The sequence below is a fragment of the Fukomys damarensis genome, unplaced genomic scaffold (genome assembly GCF_012274545.1).
Source record: "Fukomys damarensis isolate Sample0158 unplaced genomic scaffold, DMR_v1.0_HiC HiC_scaffold_37, whole genome shotgun sequence".
Classification (NCBI taxonomy): domain Eukaryota; kingdom Metazoa; phylum Chordata; class Mammalia; order Rodentia; family Bathyergidae; genus Fukomys; species Fukomys damarensis.
The window spans coordinates 24,769,495-24,784,738 of NW_022900949.1; positions in this window are offsets into that span (position 1 = coordinate 24,769,495).

Sequence of the window (15,244 nt, forward strand, 5' to 3'; positions counted from 1 at the left end):
GCAGGGGGTTCTGATAAGAGGGGAAGCCATATTTGTACAGGAGAAGGGAATCATGGGAAATATCTTTTTGTTCTGTTCAGGTTTGCTGTGAACACAAAATTACTTTTTAAAATAAAGTCTATTGTCTTTGTAAAAAAGACTAAGGACTTGAAGAGACATTTCTACAAAGAAGAGATACAAGTGACCAATAGGCACATGAAAAGATGTTTACTACCCTTAGTCATCGGAAAAATGCAAATCACAATCACAATGAGAATATTTTACACCTACTAGGATGAGTATAATGACAAATAAAAACATAAAAAATAACAAGGGTTGGTAAAGAAGTCAAGAAGCCAAAACTTTATGTTGCTGTTTAGCATATAAAATGGTAGAGTGGCCATGGAATGTTGGGTAGTTGCTTAAAAAGCTAAACACAATGTTTCCATATGACCTAGTGATTCCGTCCAAAGGTACAGTTACTACTCAAAAATGTTGAATGCAGTAATTAAAACACTTACTTGTATGGCGAAGTTCATTGCAAGAAAGCCACAAGATATAAGAGTGGAATCTCCCCAGATGTCTGTGAGCAGATGCATGGAAAAGCAACCCTGGGACCAAGAAGAACCTTGAAAACTTTATACTAAGTGAAAAAACCAGACATACATGAAATATCTACAACAGACAAACTCATCAAAGGATAGCGTAGATTAGAAACTACCAGACAAGTAGAGGAAAGGGAAGTTAAGGTGCAGTGGTTTCAAAGAATTTAGGAAGCCTTCATTATGGAGGGAGAACAATGGTGTGAATGTAATTTATGCCACTGAATTATATTGAAAATCACTCTGATAAGTCAGGCATAGTGATACATGGCTATAATTCCAGAACTCTGGGAGGCCGAGGCAGGAGGATTACATGTTTGAGCCCAGCCTGGATAACTAAGTGATTTAGTGGGACCCTGTCTCAAAATTTAAAAAAAAAATTTTTTTTTAAAATGTGCTAGGGATATAGTTTGGTGCAAAGGCCTTGGGTTTAATACTCTGTGCTGCAAAAGGAAAAACAATGCTTAAATGGCTTATATTAGGTTAAATGTATTTTTTTTCACAAAAAAGAATCGGAAAAAAAAAATCCGACGGTTTAATATACTACTGAATTCAAAATGGAGTTTGGAGCATTTTCATCCACCTTACCCTATGGCATACAAAAGTCCTGGGGTCTCAGCCAGATTCCCAAGGGACAGAGACAAGGCGTTTCTTGAAGGTATTTGCTCAGAATACCTTTGACCTTTGAACCTTTGACCTCGGCCCTGGGTCAGAACATGAAGAAGACGCCTATATGGGAGAAGCGCCTGCTACCAGGCCACGTCCTGGATGGAAGCGGCCAAGCAGGTGCGGGGAGGGGCACGAGGAAGAATCCAACCCAGCAAACCTCTTGTGTGGAGAGCTGCGCTGTATTGAGCTCCAAACCCTCAGGAAGCGTCACATTCTGTCTTGAATGCAGTTTGAAGCTCCTTGAACTTCTTGCCGGCGCACTTTGAGCTCAGTTTATCTGTTCAGAATCATCCTCCACGACTCACCCCTATGCACCGCCATGTTCTAGGCCCCCAAGGCCGGGTCACTTTCCTGCTTTTGCAACTCTGTGTAGGCCGTTCTTGTCACCCAGAAAACCCCTCTTGCTCGTGAGAAAGCATCCACTTTTAAAGGAACAGCCCCAATTCCTCTTTTACCAAAAAAGCCCTTCCTGACCACCTGTTGGAAGGGGCGAATCCGGGGTAGACAGCCAGCAGGAGTCCTGGACCTGGGACAGTGTAGGTGAGGCTCACAGGGCAAGTCCGAAGGAACCCACAGGCAGACAGGAGAAAGGGGTCTAAACTGGATTTCTAATCCAAGTAGGTTAAACTGAGGACAGGAAAAAGAAAAAAAAAATATTTCTGTAACCAAAGCAGATGAGGGAATACACAAGAACAAGCCAAAGAACAGGGCTCCGGCCAGTGTGTGTGAGTCCCTGGGCCAGGAGGTCCCCTCCTCCGCAGGCCCCCATGCTCCTCATACGCCACTTAACGAACAAAGATCGCTGTTTGCACACTTGCTCTATCTTCTCGAGATGGGTAAATTCCCGGGGAACGAGGGTCATGTCTTTTGCACTCTGTTGTCAAAAGCACCGAGTCCTTCGAAACAGAAGTGCAACCGACATGTGCTGGCTCGGCTCGGCGGCTGGGACATAGGGCACGGCTGGGCTTCGAGGGAGGCTCTGGGTAGAGGTGCTGCTCTGGCTGATCCAAAAGGCTTTGGAAAGAGACACAGGACAGCAGCTGGAGAGGAGGACTAAGTTCCCACGCTGTACAGCACAGTGGGGTAAGTATGGTTGACATCATTATCATTTCATTGTAAATTTCCAAACAGTTGGCAGAGAGGATTTTGAATGCTACACATGCGCACACAATACATGAGCGAGGGAATGGATCTGCCAGTAATCTTTATCTCATCATTATACACTGAATAGACGTACTAAAGTGTTACACTGCAATCTGTCAGCACGCCCAGTGATCACCATCGATTATAATTTTTCACAACTGACATGGACGCTGGGAAGAGAGGAAGGATGGAGAAGTAGAATTTCTGACCGTGCCTCACAGACTCAATCCCCAGTAGGCACCCGTAATTTTTTTTTTATATTGGTACATGTTTGCAGTTCACAATGATTACATTCATGTTGTGGGGAGATGTGTGTGTGTGTGTGTGTGTGTGTGTGTTTACAGTACCTAATGATCATGCTACTCCAGGGACTTGGAACATGTACATACACATCACAGTCCCCACCCCTTTGAAATCTCCTTTCCCTCTCTCTCCCCCTCTTTCCGTCTCTTGGACCCCTTCCCATATGGTAAAAATCTCTCTCCCTATTTCCTATTGTCTTTTATCTGCTCTTTACACTTTGGCTTTCTCATATAAGCAAAACCATGCGATAAGCAAGCTTGTGCATCTGATTTATTTCACTTAACATTATGGTCTCGGTTTTAAGTGAGCTAGCAGGCTCTGTGATGAGTGAATCAATTCGCCATCCTGTGTTCCCTTCCTAAACGCAAGCCCAGAAAGAGGAAATGACTTACCCGATACCATTCAAGGAAGTTAGAGCACAGCCAGAGCCAGAACGTGCCAGACTGCACGACCCTCTTGCCTCTGTCTATTTTTGTGGCTTTTGCTTCTGAGTCTCAGAGGTTTTCTGGAGGTGCAGTTGCAGGTGCCCCATGCTCCCCACCACGTCTGTGACCTGGGGGGTGGGGGTTCACCTTAACAGTGAGCTCTCACAGACTCCCCTGAGGAAGGGCTGTATGGTTGGAAAGCTCTCAGCCACCTCCCACCCAGAGCTGTCTCTGGAGTACTAAGTATCCTGTTTTAACAAAGACATGTTTTTCCTCCGCCCAGTGAAATTTCTTTTATTGTTTCATCTTATCTCATAACAGAAGCAGACTTGAAACAACAACAACAAAAAATTGCATATGGAAAACCTCAGGGTCAGGGACCACAGCATCTTTAATGCTCCACTCACAGAGTGGCATCAGAGAGCCCCACGTACCCTGACCTTCTGACCCCACAGGCCCTTGTGCTAAATTAAATTAAATTTCAGACTTACTTGAAGTACAAGAGTTAAGCGTGGTGGAATAAAAAAATGGCACCAGGAAAAAGTCACCTGTGTCTTCATTCTTTAGAAACTCTTCAAGCCCTGCAGTGGAGGTAGGAAAAGAGTAGGGGGTTTTAAATTGGCCTTAACAGAGCATGGGCAGCCAAGTCCCCAGGTCCTGTCTTTGAGAGCCGAGTGGGGTCTCCCCTGGCTGGGTGACTTTCTAGTCACTTTTCTCCGCAATAGATGCATTGCAACAGGAGACTCAGAGCCAGCCTATCTGTCACCATGAAACACTAACATGAGGCCAGGCTTACTGCAGAGTTAACCTTATCTGAAAGGCATTATGTGATCAAGGCGGACGGCAACCTCCTTGAAACACTAACATGAGGCCAGGCTTACTGCAGAGTTAACCTTATCTGAAAGGCATTATGTGATCAAGGCGGACTTGGCAACCTCCAGGCACTATGCTGAGCAGAAAAGGCTGGGGTGCTGATTTTCACTTCTTCAGCTCATTTTGACTCAGCTAAACGAAAGAATAGCAAACACAATGTCAACGTGATGACTGAAAGGACACAAACCAGAGACGGGCTTGCTAAGTTAAGTACATTCAAAGGAGAAATATTTATATTTTACATTTTAAATAGTCCTGAAGGGATGCGCAATATGTTTTTCATCTCACTGGTGTTTAGAAACTTATCGTACTCAAAAAGCAAAGCAAGGTCCTCAAGCCATGGTTCGAAGGACCTCAAACCATGGTTCGAAGGATAGTGATTTTCTTATCGTATAGATCAAAACAACAGACTCGTGATACAAACAGGCCTTTCTGTGCAAATGCATGAAATATTAGTCAGAAGATCATTCAGAAGAAAAGGTAAATCACTGCATTGAGAACAAGCACAATCCTGAGCAGGACCTGGCCCTCTGGACACAACTAACGAAAAGGTAACACATGTCTCCCTGCTTCTCCTGTATGTAACACAAATGCACATTTTCTGGAACATGTTTCCCAGAACTCTGAGGGAATGATGTACAGATTTGCGAAGACGAGGAGCTGGGAGCATTCTAGGAAACTCACGAATGAAGCAACCAATGCAGGGGTATTTCTGATCTGGGTTGATCTACAATTTGCAAGGTGCATGGACATGGGGTTGTTTTCACCCGCAGGTTTCTCAAGAGAGAATGGTAAATTTTCAAGATCTCTACACCCTCAGAAAGAAACCTGTGTGGCTAAGTTGCTCTCTGGCAAATCTAAGCCCCACCCAGGCAGATGAAGAGAGAGTTGGTTGTTCGGGGATTGGAAAAAGTGATCTAAGGAAATAAAGGGAAGAAGTATCATGAAGGACCACTCAAGAGATGAGTCCCTGCCCTCATTTCCACCATGGGCACAATGTATGGAAAATACCAGAAGTTTGCTGTAGTGCCTCAGGGCAGTGGTGCAGGGAGGGACAGGAAGCCCTCATGGGTTCAGGGCCCAGCTTTGCAATGGTCTTACCATGCGACTTTGGCCACGTTACTTCATCTCCATGAGTCACTCTCTCTTCATGTGACCAATAGGGGTGAAACACTGTTGGTCTTTTTTCATTTCAATATAGCATTTACTATGTCAGAAACTATTCTAAGCAGTAAATATTTGCTCATTGCTTCTCACATCGACACTGTGAAGTAGAAGGTAAAGCTTGTCCTGTTGACTAAATGAGACAGTAAGGTTGTTGTTTAATAAAACAACACCCAAAATATAGAAGTGCTCAATAAATGCTGCTCATTTAGCTATTACTACTACTACTACTACTACTACTACTACTACTACTACTGTTGCATTTGAATGGTGTAATTTAAGATTTACTCATCTTCTAGTAACCAGATGGATAAAAATATTAACAGAAGAAGCAATATAGCAATAACTATAATTCACCGAGTGCTTATCATATGCCAAGAACTGTGTTAGGTTCCTCCCATAAAACGTATCAACCTTGCAAGGCAGGAAGCTCTGTATCTGAGAGAAGTCAAGGAATTTGGACAAATTAACATGCAAGTGATCAGCAGGCTCCCAAACCCATGCTCTTTCCATAATTCAGGCTATGGAGGGCACAACTATTAACAAAGTTTCACTATCAGCGGGTAGACTACAGAGGCTCTCGGAATGAAAAGGGGGGTGGGTCCCGATAAACTCATCCTAAGTTGAAAACACTGCAATTGGAAAATGAATTTAAAATACCTACCTTCCCGATCATCACAGTTTAGCCTCTTCTATCCTGAATATGTTCAGAATATTTTTTGTGAGCCTACAAACCAGTGACTCATCTAACACAAAGCCTATGCTTTAATAAAGTGTTAAATATCTTATGTAATTTACTGAACACCTGTATCCCCCCCCAAAAAAAACCCTCAAAAACAAAAACAACGGCATCACGGTACACTTTGGAGTCCCAGTTGTTTGATCTCCTTCTCTAAGTAGTGATACACCACAGAACCACAAGGGGCAGGAGCGTGGTACCAGAGAAGAGGCTGGATTCAGGGAGAGGTGGGAGAGTCACAAAGATTCTGGGGAAAGATGCGGCTGGCAGAGGGGACCATCTTAGTAAATACACAGAGGTGAGAGACAGCAAGTATATGAGGGAAACGTACGAGCAAGTGAATTTGTTGGATCATAAAACACAAAGAGAAAGTAACTGGAAAATAGAACCAAAGAATTAGACAAACAGCAATCATGGAGAATCTTTCTTCCGTGTTATCTCACAAGGATATTTTCCTAAAGAGAGGAACACAGTATTTTGAATTCCGGTGTGATATGATCTGATTTATTTATTTATTTTTTTTTTCAGGTGCCCCATGCTCCCCACCACGTCTGTGACCTGGGGGGTGGGGGTTCACCTTAACAGTGAGCTCTCACAGACTCCCCTGAGGAAGGGCTGTATGGTTGGAAAGCTCTCAGCCACCTCCCACCCAGAGCTGTCTCTGGAGTACTAAGTATCCTGTTTTAACAAAGACATGTTTTTCCTCCGCCCAGTGAAATTTCTTTTATTGTTTCATCTTATCTCATAACAGAAGCAGACTTGAAACAACAACAACAAAAAATTGCATATGGAAAACCTCAGGGTCAGGGACCACAGCATCTTTAATGCTCCACTCACAGAGTGGCATCAGAGAGCCCCACGTACCCTGACCTTCTGACCCCACAGGCCCTTGTGCTAAATTAAATTAAATTTCAGACTTACTTGAAGTACAAGAGTTAAGCGTGGTGGAATAAAAAAATGGCACCAGGAAAAAGTCACCTGTGTCTTCATTCTTTAGAAACTCTTCAAGCCCTGCAGTGGAGGTAGGAAAAGAGTAGGGGGTTTTAAATTGGCCTTAACAGAGCATGGGCAGCCAAGTCCCCAGGTCCTGTCTTTGAGAGCCGAGTGGGGTCTCCCCTGGCTGGGTGACTTTCTAGTCACTTTTCTCCGCAATAGATGCATTGCAACAGGAGACTCAGAGCCAGCCTATCTGTCACCATGAAACACTAACATGAGGCCAGGCTTACTGCAGAGTTAACCTTATCTGAAAGGCATTATGTGATCAAGGCGGACTTGGCAACCTCCAGGCACTATGCTGAGCAGAAAAGGCTGGGGTGCTGATTTTCACTTCTTCAGCTCATTTTGACTCAGCTAAACGAAAGAATAGCAAACACAATGTCAACGTGATGACTGAAAGGACACAAACCAGAGACGGGCTTGCTAAGTTAAGTACATTCAAAGGAGAAATATTTATATTTTACATTTTAAATAGTCCTGAAGGGATGCGCAATATGTTTTTCATCTCACTGGTGTTTAGAAACTTATCGTACTCAAAAAGCAAAGCAAGGTCCTCAAGCCATGGTTCGAAGGACCTCAAACCATGGTTCGAAGGATAGTGATTTTCTTATCGTATAGATCAAAACAACAGACTCGTGATACAAACAGGCCTTTCTGTGCAAATGCATGAAATATTAGTCAGAAGATCATTCAGAAGAAAAGGTAAATCACTGCATTGAGAACAAGCACAATCCTGAGCAGGACCTGGCCCTCTGGACACAACTAACGAAAAGGTAACACATGTCTCCCTGCTTCTCCTGTATGTAACACAAATGCACATTTTCTGGAACATGTTTCCCAGAACTCTGAGGGAATGATGTACAGATTTGCGAAGACGAGGAGCTGGGAGCATTCTAGGAAACTCACGAATGAAGCAACCAATGCAGGGGTATTTCTGATCTGGGTTGATCTACAATTTGCAAGGTGCATGGACATGGGGTTGTTTTCACCCGCAGGTTTCTCAAGAGAGAATGGTAAATTTTCAAGATCTCTACACCCTCAGAAAGAAACCTGTGTGGCTAAGTTGCTCTCTGGCAAATCTAAGCCCCACCCAGGCAGATGAAGAGAGAGTTGGTTGTTCGGGGATTGGAAAAAGTGATCTAAGGAAATAAAGGGAAGAAGTATCATGAAGGACCACTCAAGAGATGAGTCCCTGCCCTCATTTCCACCATGGGCACAATGTATGGAAAATACCAGAAGTTTGCTGTAGTGCCTCAGGGCAGTGGTGCAGGGAGGGACAGGAAGCCCTCATGGGTTCAGGGCCCAGCTTTGCAATGGTCTTACCATGCGACTTTGGCCACGTTACTTCATCTCCATGAGTCACTCTCTCTTCATGTGACCAATAGGGGTGAAACACTGTTGGTCTTTTTTCATTTCAATATAGCATTTACTATGTCAGAAACTATTCTAAGCAGTAAATATTTGCTCATTGCTTCTCACATCGACACTGTGAAGTAGAAGGTAAAGCTTGTCCTGTTGACTAAATGAGACAGTAAGGTTGTTGTTTAATAAAACAACACCCAAAATATAGAAGTGCTCAATAAATGCTGCTCATTTAGCTATTACTACTACTACTACTACTACTACTACTACTACTACTACTGTTGCATTTGAATGGTGTAATTTAAGATTTACTCATCTTCTAGTAACCAGATGGATAAAAATATTAACAGAAGAAGCAATATAGCAATAACTATAATTCACCGAGTGCTTATCATATGCCAAGAACTGTGTTAGGTTCCTCCCATAAAACGTATCAACCTTGCAAGGCAGGAAGCTCTGTATCTGAGAGAAGTCAAGGAATTTGGACAAATTAACATGCAAGTGATCAGCAGGCTCCCAAACCCATGCTCTTTCCATAATTCAGGCTATGGAGGGCACAACTATTAACAAAGTTTCACTATCAGCGGGTAGACTACAGAGGCTCTCGGAATGAAAAGGGGGGTGGGTCCCGATAAACTCATCCTAAGTTGAAAACACTGCAATTGGAAAATGAATTTAAAATACCTACCTTCCCGATCATCACAGTTTAGCCTCTTCTATCCTGAATATGTTCAGAATATTTTTTGTGAGCCTACAAACCAGTGACTCATCTAACACAAAGCCTATGCTTTAATAAAGTGTTAAATATCTTATGTAATTTACTGAACACCTGTATCCCCCCCCAAAAAAAACCCTCAAAAACAAAAACAACGGCATCACGGTACACTTTGGAGTCCCAGTTGTTTGATCTCCTTCTCTAAGTAGTGATACACCACAGAACCACAAGGGGCAGGAGCGTGGTACCAGAGAAGAGGCTGGATTCAGGGAGAGGTGGGAGAGTCACAAAGATTCTGGGGAAAGATGCGGCTGGCAGAGGGGACCATCTTAGTAAATACACAGAGGTGAGAGACAGCAAGTATATGAGGGAAACGTACGAGCAAGTGAATTTGTTGGATCATAAAACACAAAGAGAAAGTAACTGGAAAATAGAACCAAAGAATTAGACAAACAGCAATCATGGAGAATCTTTCTTCCGTGTTATCTCACAAGGATATTTTCCTAAAGAGAGGAACACAGTATTTTGAATTCCGGTGTGATATGATCTGATTTATTTTTTAGACAGTTCATCTTCAATGTTTATTTATCACCTTCTGGAAGAATGCTAACTCTTGAGAGGACAAAAATGAAGGGGAAAGCACTTTTTTCCACGAGAGAGCGAAAAGTGAGGCACAGAAGATGAACGACTATTACGGCTTGTGTCCAGATGTCCTCTCAAGCCTCATGCGAATGAGCTGGGGCTTTTTCGCAGGTGGCTGGAACTAGAGTGTGTGACACTGGGATCGATTCATGGTGTAGTGCTAGGCTCCAGGACACTAGGATTAAGGGTGCAAGCGCAGCCAGCCCTAAATAGTCTGGATAAGACAGAAGGGGCAGAATGTCCCTTGCTTTTGTTTGCTTTACTACTTTGTGGGTGCCACGAACTGGTTCTCCTCTGCTAAGTCCCTCTGCTAAGCCCCTCTGCTAAGCCACCTGCTTTGGAGTCAGCCAGTTATGGACTGAAACCTCTACAAACTGTGAGTTAAAAGGCCTTTCCCCCTTTCACTTTGGGTGTTGAGTATTTTGTCTCAGCCGTGACAGAAAAGTAGCTAAGACAACATGGAAAGAGTTAACTACAAAACTGGCTGAGTGCTGTGATAGTGACCTGGACATTTGAGAAAAGGACACCCTCATGGAGTGCGCAAACCCCAAACAGCTCCAAAAAATAGACGAGAAAATGCTTCCCTTTCCTGAATTATGTGTAGCACAAGCTTGAGTCTTTGTAACACAAATACCTTGTCAGTCTCCAAAATACCTTTGCACAGGTGTCGGCTTACCTGTCAGCCTGTGAACCCGAAGTCACATATAACAGACTTCAAAACTCAAAAGCAAGGCCTTATTCAACATCTTTTTGAAGTTTCAGTTTTTGTCTAATGTTAGTCCAATGTTGCACAGTTCTTGTGTGATTTATTTTAAAGTCTTTTACTCATTAATTCCAAATCTAAAAATATAGCTACAGCAAAAAATGAGAACTACAGGGAATTTTATTAAAATGAAAAGAATATATCATTTTAATAATCTCCCTTATGAAATATTCATTATGTATACTTTAGTATACAGTCATCTAGAGATTTTTTTTTGATATATCTATACATATAATACATAAGATACAGATTTATATTCACAACACTGGAATTATATGTACAATTGCTAAACTGCTTTTCTACTCAAGGAGTTGTAAACATCTTATAATGATAAATATTTGGAATATTCATTTATAATGCAGGATTTCATTCTTCTAAGAGTTAATAGAAACCCTTCACAGACTTCTCTAGTTAAGGAAGAGGAGGCCAAGGGACTAGCTGTATTTTTCTTTCCTCAGGTTTCCCCAGAGCAGTGTTAATGGCACCTGAGAAGATTCATACATATTTTTCTTTAACAAAGTGGTTGTTGTGTAAAAGGTAGACCTACCTTCTGGAGACCTGGTCTGCAGCAGTGATCTCACAGCCAGCAGGGCATTCAGTTTTGAGACTTATCGTCTGAGGTTTGGGGGACCCTAATATCCACGATTTGAGTTAATATGAATTTTAAAAAAATACTTTCTATAGCTTTGTCCAGTTTATGGGCAAGACTGGAACACAATGAACCTAAAGAATGCATGGTGATAAGTGACACTTTTCTAATTTAAAGTCAGCCTTGAACCCAGGTTTTTAAAAAGACATTCCTTCCAATATTTATGCAGAAAAGAATCCCAAGGTGTTAACGTTTGGGAATTATCCTCTATGGAGACTGTGGGTTTCCTAAGGCTGCTGCAGTAACCACAACTTGGGTGGGTTAGACCTAGAGAAATGTGTTCTCTCACAGCTCTGGAGACTTGCAGTCCACAGTCAGGGCTCCGAGAGGGTCACACTCCCATGCAGACCCTCCCCAGGGTCTTGTCTTGCCTTTTCCCGGCTCCAGGTTTGACAACAATCTCTGCTGCTCATTGGCTTTTAGCTGCCCCACTCCATTCTGCCTGTCTTTCCATTGCTGCTTTTCTTTTGCGCCTGCCTCTGCGAGTCTCCTCTCCTCATCAAGACCCCAGTCATACTGGTGACCCTTCCAAAATGGAGTATGACCCTGTCCTTCCTAATTGCGGTTACAATGACCTTATTTCCAAATAAGGTTGTATTCTGAGGTTTGGACTCAATATGCACCTTGGGGGAACCTCGTTCAAACCACTGCACCAGTGGTTTCTGCAAGAACAACAAACCCTACCATGAGCCGTGTGCTGTTCAGTTTGTAGTGGAGAAGACAAACCACCAGGCTGTCAGGGCCACTGCAAAGAGCCCTGGGCCCTGGTCAGCTAGCTGGGCCTCAGTGAGACCATGTGGGGTCATCCCGTCTACACCCCTGCTTTACAGAACAGAAAATGCAGGCCTGAAGATGCGCAGTTGAAGACAGACCTGGGGCTTGATTCTCTGAGCTCTTTTTTTTTTTAACCATTCTACAAAATTAACAACTAGGAAACCAATAAGACTATGCAAAAAAAAAAAAAAAAAAAAAAAAAAAAAAAAAAAAAAAAAAAAAAAAAAAAAAAAAAAAAAAAAAAAAAAAAAAAAAAAAAAGCTGCATAAATCCTTATGAGGGAGATGAACACGAACTGGAAGAACAGCAGCACCCTGAGGTGACGGGGGCCCTAGAGACTTGGCAGGCCCAGCAGAGGTTGGAAAGATTGGTCAGCTTGCCACGCTAGAAGTCAGAGCTGGAGAATTTAGTCCAGGTTGACTGATTGCCAGAGATCAGTGCTATGGTGACAGTCTAGACCCTCTGAACCCATTCCCTCTGAGGAGGCACTGGGACGTAGGGATTAAGATCACAAACCCCACAGCCAACTTCCACTGATTCACCAATACTCTGCAAGTTAACCAACTTTTGCTGGCACCCACGCCATCATCTATAAGACGGCACTGAAATCAGTATTGCATCAATTCCCAGGATTGTGAAGGGAATCAAGGAAGTTGCACAAGCACTTTTAACAACACCTGCCACACAGTGTCACACAGATAGTTGCTGTCATTTCACTATTATAAAATCAAAGGGCTGAGTTAAATACCTAAACTTGGTTCTGGTGCCTGCATTATGTCACATCGTGAACCTATTTCTCTCTCCATAGCCTACTATTTAATGGAAATGCCGAGACCATGAGACACATTGAGTCTCTAAGGCGGAACCCCAGAGAGTTTCCAGAGCTCTAAGTGAAGCCGAGGGAGTGGATGGCAGTCAGCGGGAGCCTGGATGGGTCAGAGCTGGACAAAGCCCCTCTCCCTGTGGGCAGGGGTCAGGGAAGATCCTCTTTTATATTTTTCACTACGACTACAGAGGTGGAGGGACTTATTATTACAAAGAAAGAGAAGCAGGAGGCATCTGCGAAGTGGGTAGAGTGGCATGTGGGAGGAAGGCCTGTGTGGCAGAGAATCTATCCTGGAAAGATATTACAGTGGAGGTGCAGGACAGCGAGTACAGATAGGAAGGGTGTGCGAGTGCATTTCACAAGCCAACTCCAAAGAGCAGTGTCGGATGGGCTAAGATCACTCTAGATTTGGGACCTCAAAATGTGGCTACTCAAAATCCCTCTGGCTCTCAAAATTTCTCCTACATTTCATTCAGATTTTAAGAGGTGCGTGACACCCCAGGCTGATGCCTCCACCTCAAAGAACACACTAGTTAGGCACCTGCAGCCCCACTGTCCATGTCCAGTTGGATGGCACTGGCCCTATTTAAACAAGCTGGGACTCAAGTAAGCACTCACCCCGTTTCCCCTGATGGTGCTGGACTCCTTGCTTTCCTCAGTAGATACAGGGTACCAGGGGGAATCAGTTGAATTTCTTTTTGTTTTTCCTGAGTTGAAATCAAATTGTGACAATAACCATGACCACAGACAGGTTCTTGGCAAGTTCCATCATTCAACCTTGGATGTGTAACCTTGGATGGAACATAATAGTTTTGCAACTTGTTTTGAGAGATAAAGAGTATGAGAGAGAGGGCCTCATGTTGTGTGTAAGCAGTAGGACACATGGGCAAAGCCTGCCTCGGGGGGACGTGAGACAGACCTCAATCTCCTGCTCCAGAAGTGACTCAAGGCAAAGAAAACACAGGTCAGTTTCTCACAGGCTGGTGAGAAAGACTATATAGAGGATCACATTTCTATAAAAAGGCTTGATCTCCACTCTCCACTAAGAAAAAACATTTTCCTGACCAAAGTGATGACACTGAGAGGTAAACTGTGAAATTCTCTCAAAAGAAGGGACTAGCAATGACAATGGCAGTGCTGATGGTGGTTAATATTTCTTGAGCCGTTAGTCTTTTCCAGGCCCTGCACTCTGTACCACACGTTGGCCTCACCACAACCTCAGGAGATAGGGTCTATTTTTAGCCCCACTTTACAGAAAGAAGAAATTGTTGTTCCCAGCAGTGGATTTGGATGGAGGTTCCAGTTAGGAGCCTGAATTCGTAATGACCACACGAGAGCTCCATCTGATCAATCTGACCTGCCCTAGTGGTCAGCAGCCTGGTGATCCTGCCTTCCCTCTCCATGTAGAAGGGGAAAGGGTGTTCTAGATGTGCAGTCTTCTGAGAGAAGGTCTCACAAGGGGAGGCACAGTGTCACCTGCACATCCAGATTCTGGGGAGGAAGTGGAGAAGCTGGGAGTGGCCCTAGTCCAAGGGCCAGTTCCCTGCTCCCTCAAGACGGCCCGGTCAGTATATGATGGATATTTAAATACAATTTCTACATAATTCTCTCTTTGATTTGTCTCCAGGAGCATTTCTAGTTCAGTGGTGAAAAAAACAAATCCATCATCAAGTAGAACCACAGTGCAATCCCAATTTTAGGCCCAGGAAACAAACATACTAATGTTGAAAAATCTGGTTTCCAAGAAAATACCATCTACCCCAAAGACCAGGGAGCAAACCATAACACAGACAGCTTAACGGATGATGATGGTCAGCAGTTCCAAATTTAGATTCCTCATAGTTTAAGGCCACATGGTCATCGTCCAGTTTTTATTATTACCCCTCAATTTTGAGGAATGGAGATTTTCTAGCAATTTTTAAGATTGCTTGCGGCCAGAGGTCCACAGCAGGCTGTGGTCAGCTGTCTTGAGCATGATGTGGATTAGCGTAAAGCCAGGGATAAGGTAGAAAAGAGCAGAAATGGGGATCTGGGAAAGGTGCCCTCAGAAATCTCTGTTTCATTATCCTTAGGACAACCTCTGGGTGGACAGGTCTCTGCCTTCCATCAGAACATACTAGCGATCTTCTTAAAGATACTGAGGAGGTCCCTCGAAGTCCTACAGATAGCTGGTTCTCATGCAGCCCCTCTGCACCCTGCTACCAATCTCCCCAGTGTCAGATTCACTCCAACCTGAAGGTTACAGAGGAAGCAGCTCATACCAAACTCTAATTCAGCCAGTTGCAGACTACTGCAAACTTGAAAGGGAGGCAGAGTTATCCATCAGAGCCGTCCTCATTAGGGTGGCAGAAATTAAGATTTAATTTCAAACTTAGAACCCAGGAGTAGAAACCCAGACACAGGAGTGCCCGGTACTTTTTGGACATGACCTCTCCACCATGCCCATCTGAACAAAGTTATTCTGCAGCAAAAATAAAGGTAGGGCTTCATGTGTCAGATCTACTTACCTTTCATGGTAAGTGTGGATCCAAATACTGTCTGTGGACTCCTCATCCAGTAATCTTCAGGATGGATTCATTGCTCCGAGGGGAGGGCAAAAGAAAAACAAAAGCGAATTTTG